Here is a 7345-nt window from a genome sequence, read left to right as displayed (position 1 = left end):
CTCAGAACCGGTGGTTCTTAAGGGAATCGGTCCAGTTCGTGGTTCCAATTTGTTGGAACCGATGGGTATTGGTCCGGTTCCCGATTCCAAGTGTGGAACCGCCCATTCGCCTACTTGGACCGGATCGGTAATATATATTATATTTATTTATTTTTTGATTTGTTAAAAAAATATAAAAAAAAATCCTAAATCGCTAATGCGAAACTCTCACTCTCATCTCGATCTTTACTCTCCCTTGTCTCAAACTCTCACTGTCTTACTCTCACCCTGGTTTGCAACAATTGTTGTTACGCCAGAGTTTGAATTTCTGGCATGGTCAATCGAATTCTGTATGGTGGGGTGGGGATCTTTGGTATGCGTTGCGTAGGGGGCTGCGTCTCTTTCTTGTGTTCTCTAAGCTGCTTTTTGTGGCGTCGTTCTATTTCCGTTGCTTGTTGTGTCTATTGTGAGAACTCTAATTGGAGTGCTAAGAGCTAGGTGAAGAAGTATTGTTGACGTAGTCTGCTATAAGTGATATTAAAGGCTAGGGTGATTGTTGGATGCAAACTCTAATAGATTTGTGTTTTTTAGTCTTAGTTTTGGAGCAAATTCTTGGGACAAGTTTGGTGATGTGCTCTCTTGCTTACACGCTTCCTAACATACTAAAATTGTTGGTTCATTGGCTCTAGCTGAGAGTATCTTTGATGAGGTGTAATTTTAATTATTTTAGAATAAGTTCTTTATGTTGTGTAATTCTTTATTGCATATTACAGTGTTAACGTGTGAAGCTTGCTGGGATCGGTTTCATGGACCCTCCCAGGAATTGGACTAGACCGGTGGTCCTGTTCCTGGGTGAATCCACGGAACCAACGGACGGTTCTTGGTTCTAATATTTCGAAACCTATCCTTAGTGGGAGGTTCCCGGCTCTAGGATGGGAATCGCCCACCGGGACCTTGCTCACCCCAACGTCGCACGAGGCCCACCTCAAAAACGACATCACACGGCCATTCTCAAAATAGGTTGAATTGATACATTTTTTCCTCTCTCTGTCACAGCTGTTCAGTAGCCGTCCTCGTCGCTCTCGCTCAGTCACTTGCTCGAGGTTCGTCAATCCTCTCTCATTCACTTAATTGGCTGGAAAAATTAGAGCTCGATTCTTGGGGCAATTGTGGAGAATTGGTTGAATTAGGGTTTTGATTTAGGGTTAATTTTTGGGAAATTGGTTGAAATATTGATTTAGGATTTCGAATTTGGGAATTTTGTTGAATGGTCGATTTAGGATTTATATTTGGGGCAAAACATGTAGGTGACGTGTTTAGGGGGTGTATATGCTGACTGGGTACACAAGCGAGCCACGTTGGTTAGAAAAACCAATAAAGTGTGGCCACGTCGGATTTCCGGCGATCCAAATCGGAGTTGGCACTTGAGTGATCCAAAAAAAAAAACTTTTAGCACCAAAGGAGCGCTGTACGAAACGTTGGCACTTCTAGTGTCCTTATGGCGAAAATTTACCATCATCTGAACTTAGATCTTCATTGGTTATATTAAGTTACACAATAGTTGGAACAACCATTGCTTAACTCTTTGCATAATATTGAGGAAAGTTCTCACTCACACACCATTCAAAATGTCCGGCTTTCGTACAATTTCATATAAAATAAATGAATCGTCAAGTCTGTCGACCATTTAACTTGTTCCCATGTTTTCTTTCTCTATGATTTTCTAAGGAGGGAGAGTAGCAGCTCACATTTATAAGACAAGGAATTCCAAGAGAGCAACAGTATGGAAACCTACGCAAACCTCACACTAAGAAAGCTCCCGAGGATATGACTAGGGACACCTTCCCGATTAGAGGCATCATGTGCATCTGGCTTCGGACTTTGGCGGGCATGGCGACTACATCGGACTCGATTGGACTCTAGGGCATCATCTAGCAACAGAGTAGTGCTCTGATATAGACATCAATGATGCAAGAGCTCTCTTCCGTCCTATAGCCAACTCAGTGCCTCGTCCTGTTTATTCAGAAAATGATATCCAATATGTTATAATTTTCATTTGAGAGAGAGAGAGAGAGAGAGAGAGAGAGAGAGAGAGAGAGAGAGAGAGAGAGAGAGAGAGAGAGAGAGAGAGAGAGAGAGATCTTACCAAAGATGCATCATTTTTCTGGTAGATCACTGATCCAATACTATGCAAGGTTAGAGTAAGTGAGACATGATTATTGGATGCATGTCAAAAGAGGCTTTCAAAAAGGTCTTGCTTCGAAGCACCTGTAAGACTAGTAGGAGAGAAGAAATTCAGTCGGCTAAGGCGTGATGTAGCAGGAGATGAAGGGCTCTATAAATAGGTAAATACTTAGTCATGCTCATTATTGAGGTGGATAGACTCGCACAATTTGCATTTAATACGTTCCCATACTAAGAAATATATCAACGGCAAGGTTTGTTAGAATGGATTTTCTCTAAGGGCGCGACCATATACACGCCCTCGGCGATTACTTAACTATTTGAGAAATTTAAAATCTAGACCGTTAGATTGTTGATGATTTTGATGGATGCAAACACCAATGGCAATTTCACAATATCAAAAGTACCTATTTCATGTTTTTAATAAAACCTTAAAGTACGCAGATAAACTGCTATTTACTACCGAAAGTTATAGTTTGTTATATCGGGTTCACATCTCTTCCCTATTATGAATTAAAATAGTTGCACTTACCATTGATTGGAAAGATCTCCAACACTGGTTAAACTCATTCATCTAGCATACATATGGTCTTATATGTTCTAAATGAGAGAATTAATATTGTGTAAGCAAGTAAACAAACAAATGCGTAGAAATTAAATTTGTCTATATAATTAACTACTTGGTAACCACGAGCAAGAAATTATGTTTTCTATAAATAACAACCATTTTATCAAGAAACTATGCAACTTGCGTATAAATGGATATACCATTTTACTAAATGGTATTATTCTTACCAAGAAGATAGAACTATATTAATTAATTTGAAACGTATTAGTTTATAAACACTAAAGAACAATATATAGACCGAAAATTCATTAATTGATTTCAAACATTGTATGTCATTGTTATTGCATCTACACAAATGATAAAGGTAAATTGCAAAGAAGATTGGAAACCCTTTAAATGCTTTTTAGTTCAATGTTTTAAAAACCAATCTTAATTTTAAGCATGCATTGATTTTTTTTTTTCATTTGAGCAATGCCAAAGTTTTAATCCAAATATTTTTCCATAAAAAATAGGGTTAATACTAAAAAAAACCTCAAACTGGTACATTTGTAACAAATTTACCTCAAACTAATTTTTTAACCACCAAAAACCCCAAACTAGTACGTTTGTGACTAATTTACCCCTAACCAATTTTTTTACCACAAAAAATCGTAAATTTGTATATTTGTGACAAATTTACTCTCCGTTAAATTAGATTAATACCAAAAAAAAAATCACAAACTAGTACACATGTGACAAATGGAGGGTAAAACCCCAAACTGATACATCTGTAAACTGTCACGTGTCATTTAACTAGGTAATTTGATAGTAAAATTTAACGGAAACTAACGGAGGGTAAATTTGTCATGGGTATACCAGTTTGGGGTTTTTGGTAATCCAAAAATTAGTTTTAGGTAAATTTATCAATGGTGTACTAGTTTGGAGTTTTTCGTATTATTAACCCTAAAAAAATATCTATTCTTTTGACGTACTTCTAGTCTATGTCTCCGTCACTCTTCATTGATGAAAAAAATGATTCTATACAAAAACTATGTTGTACATGCATGATACATTCTTAATTCTATTTGTATTATAGAGTAATAAAATATTTGACTTCTTTTTATTTATCACGCAAAATGTTATATTATTGAAGCACCTATTAATGCAATTATATCTTTCAACTTTGATTTGTCATAAGTGAAAATTTGAATGCAACTCTCTCTTTTTCTGCCTTACACACTTATATTTGATCTCATTGTACAAATATAAACTGATATTTTATAGAATAAGAAGAGAGCTTCCTACTAAGATATTATTTTGATATTTTTGTCAATACATCCATAAATAGGGAATATGGAATCAGCAGAGGAGCGAGATGTGAAGGAAACCATACCTAGAACATCGCTTAAACAGATGATTGATTGCAGTTTCAGCCCATTGGTTACAACAGTAAGCACAAGACCTAACAAACTGACACTGCAGCTTCGTTTGCACTAACTAATAACGGCCATAAAATACCAGGTCTCAACTTCAGATCGAGCTACCAGTCATGCTCACATGACCAGTCATGGTTTGGATTTTTCAAGATGATATGCAGGAGGAAAATGCGGAGAAAGAGAAACAGTTTGCTGGTGACTGTGCCGTGAAGGAAGAAAGAAAGGAAAGCGAGGAGGGGTTCGAGACTTTTGGCAGACAGCCAAGAGGTATCAAAAGAGACTGCTCAGATAATATGTCCGAGCAGAAGAAAGTCGGTGAAATCTTGACTAGGTCAAGAGAAGAGGGTGTCGGGGTGCATCAAGCAACAGGGAAAAAAGATCATAGGAGCAGCCGCGACCATGAAATTCGCAAGGAGAGATCCAGCGGAATTTTATAGGCTTCAGAGTTCGGTGCATGTCAAATACCAAAAGCATTCCATTCTGCAAGATAGACAAGAGAATAAATCTCACGATGCACTGACGTATCTTTGAAAACAAAGGAAAGAATAGGAGCAGTCAGACATGTATGCCTGCATATAGGTGACTTTATTTATTGAGATCCAATGAACATGAACAAGCAGCAGCCTGGAAAAGCAGTGTCAAGATACAATTGAGGTGTAAATAGGTCCATACACACATACCCCAAAACATACCCTGCCTTTTAGTTGGGGATTGGGGGCAGAGTGCGATGACTGAAAGAGCATTCAGATGCCAAATAGAGTTATGGATAGCACAGACCAGCCATGCTTCATACAAAGGAAGAAATACAAACCGATTATAGAGGAAGGCAGAACATGAACAGTAGCAACTGGTGAAGGCACTAAATTAGGTTAAACATCACGACAGAAACTCAATTGCAGATGTATTTGCAGTTGAATCAGTGGTCTGTCATGGTTAATATTTGGTCCAGAAGTTTGATTCCTGCTTCCGAGCAACAGAAACTAAGAACTTGAATGCATAATTGGTCAGATACTCTACTCCTAAACAATTAGGGCCCAAAAGTAGGTCTTACGCATATTAACTGCATTTACTAACCATGCTCATCAACTGCAGACTCTCGAGTGATTGGACCAGTTCAAGTTTTTGCTTTTTTTCTTCCACGAAGCAAAACTTCAGTAAAATAACAATCCTTGAGTGGAGGATGACTGGAACCGAGTTATAGAATGGCTATAGTATTCCTCATGGACCTGAGCTTATTAGTATGTACCTGAGCAGAGGCGCATGTACATGTGCATGTCAGTGCGCACACATGTTTGCATTCCTTAGAATATAAATCATACATTCACAATAAAATTCACCTGAAAGTTTACAGATAAGAAGTGAGGCTGATATTTTAAATAAATTAAATTACAATAGTTCGAATACTCCCAAGGAAAGAAAGCTAAGACATGCCTGAAATAATCGGACAGTGATCTTCGTAGTGACTATTGAAGATATTATTAATCCCTCCGATGGTGCTGTTGATGTTGAAAGGTCTCATTTACTTCATTTGTAAATTTCTGCACAAATATTACCACAATAACGTGAAATATACAGAAACATTGATGACCCGAAGTCTAATAACCTGGACAGGAGAAAAACAGGACATAGCTAGAGACAATATGCTTACCAGAATGTCATAGGCGAGGATGATGTTGTTGCTTTTAAGACTACAAGAGACTAAACAAAACTAAATTTGTCAAACGAGGCCAAAGAAGAAAGAACAAGCATCCACTGAGAACATTACCTGAGAACTGATAATGTCTTCCCCAATGAAGCAAAAACTGCAAGACTGCCATTAAAAGGTGAGATACGCAGGTCCCTAACAGCTTCAATACTGGAAGGGTGTATGATATCTTTGGTTTCGTGGGGTTATAACAAACTCTTCTGCACATTTACTCATAAAAAAAAAGAAGTTGGTATTTATGATAAAAAACCCACCCACTACTCATGCCAAAGTCCAGAAATTTCACCTTTGTGAGCGCATCCATTGTACCTATACTGAATAGCCTTCGTGCAATAAATTAGACTTGATCACATATATCAAATAGACGTGCACCCTCCACTTGCAGCTCGGTTCGTAAAACATCAATGTCAAGGATAATATCCCATACAAAACCATAACTTTTGGAGAAGTGAATATATTATATGTTAAACCACAAAACTTGTCTAGTGAGCAGTAACAAGACAGAAAAGCACCACAGGCACCATTAGCCATATCAGCAATTTTAGAGCGAATAGTGAAAGGACTCAATAGCCTATATCATTTAATTCTAGATTAAGTCTAGTTTAGTACTCTTGACTTGTACCCTTTGTCTTCTTCAATTTCATCATCCTTTTTCTCTTGCAATAGATTCCTTTAACTTGCTTGATTTCTGAATTTGATCCTTTTGTGACCTACCAGTACTTGCTCCTTTAAATGTGGAGTGGCCATGCTAAGTGGACTCACTTAAATGATGTGACCAAACATATGTATGATAAAGTGAAGTCTATTTTTTCCGCTTTCACATAAGTAGTAAGTAAACATTTAAATCTTATCATCTAAATATACTCAATCGAGAAAAACTTTAAAAAGAGGAGATTGCCAGATTGCAATTTCAACATTTCAAAGAAGCAACAGTAGGTGACGGAAGGATCAAACTGCACTTAAAAGTATCAAGCAAGTTAAGATACTCAATCTAAAGAAAAGTTCGAAAGAAAATCAAAATTTGACTGAGCCCACAATATGAATTATGAATGAAGAATTCGCCATCTAACAAAGTTTTTTAAAGTATTCGGAAACAGAATTTGTGTTTTATTTTTTTTTTTTTTTTGTGTGAATGTAAGTAATATAAACCAGATGAAGTACAGCAGCTTAGGGGCATCCCCAAGAATACAGAATTTGTGTTTTAGATAGATAACAAAAGCTCAATTCCAACACAACCAAGTGCAAATAATTCAATCTTAGAACAATTATCCATGGTTTGACTCGATCTTATCAATTCTAGAATCTAATGGTGGTATTCTCTCTTTGATTGATAAAAAAATCAACTATAGGGCACCAAGGGGGTGCGAACCCATCTGCAAAAAGAGCCCAAAAAGTTGACGCCATGTACAAACAGCTCTCGGAACCAAAAGGGATCTCAAATACAAGATGATTATGGACTATGTCAACCATGGCACTTACATCCATATGCAAGTC

General features: G+C 37.2%; 1 long non-coding RNA gene across 1 annotated transcript; it reads right to left on the bottom strand.

Moving 5' to 3' along the window:
- Positions 1–4092: 4092 nt before the first annotated feature.
- Positions 4093–6890, bottom strand: LOC130139822 (uncharacterized). Its single transcript, XR_008817885.1, has 5 exons — positions 6138–6890; positions 5912–6051; positions 5795–5834; positions 5221–5684; positions 4093–4626 (listed from the first exon to the last, which is right to left on the bottom strand). It is a non-coding gene; the product is annotated as an uncharacterized LOC130139822 (long non-coding RNA).
- Positions 6891–7345: the final 455 nt, after the last annotated feature.

This window comes from Syzygium oleosum, unplaced genomic scaffold (genome assembly GCF_021117445.2).
Source record: "Syzygium oleosum isolate NSW1041296 unplaced genomic scaffold, Sole_v2.1 Sole_v2.14, whole genome shotgun sequence".
Classification (NCBI taxonomy): Eukaryota; Viridiplantae; Streptophyta; class Magnoliopsida; order Myrtales; family Myrtaceae; genus Syzygium; species Syzygium oleosum.
Note: the sequence above shows the minus strand (reverse complement) of the source record. Positions and strands in the feature narration are given on the sequence as shown.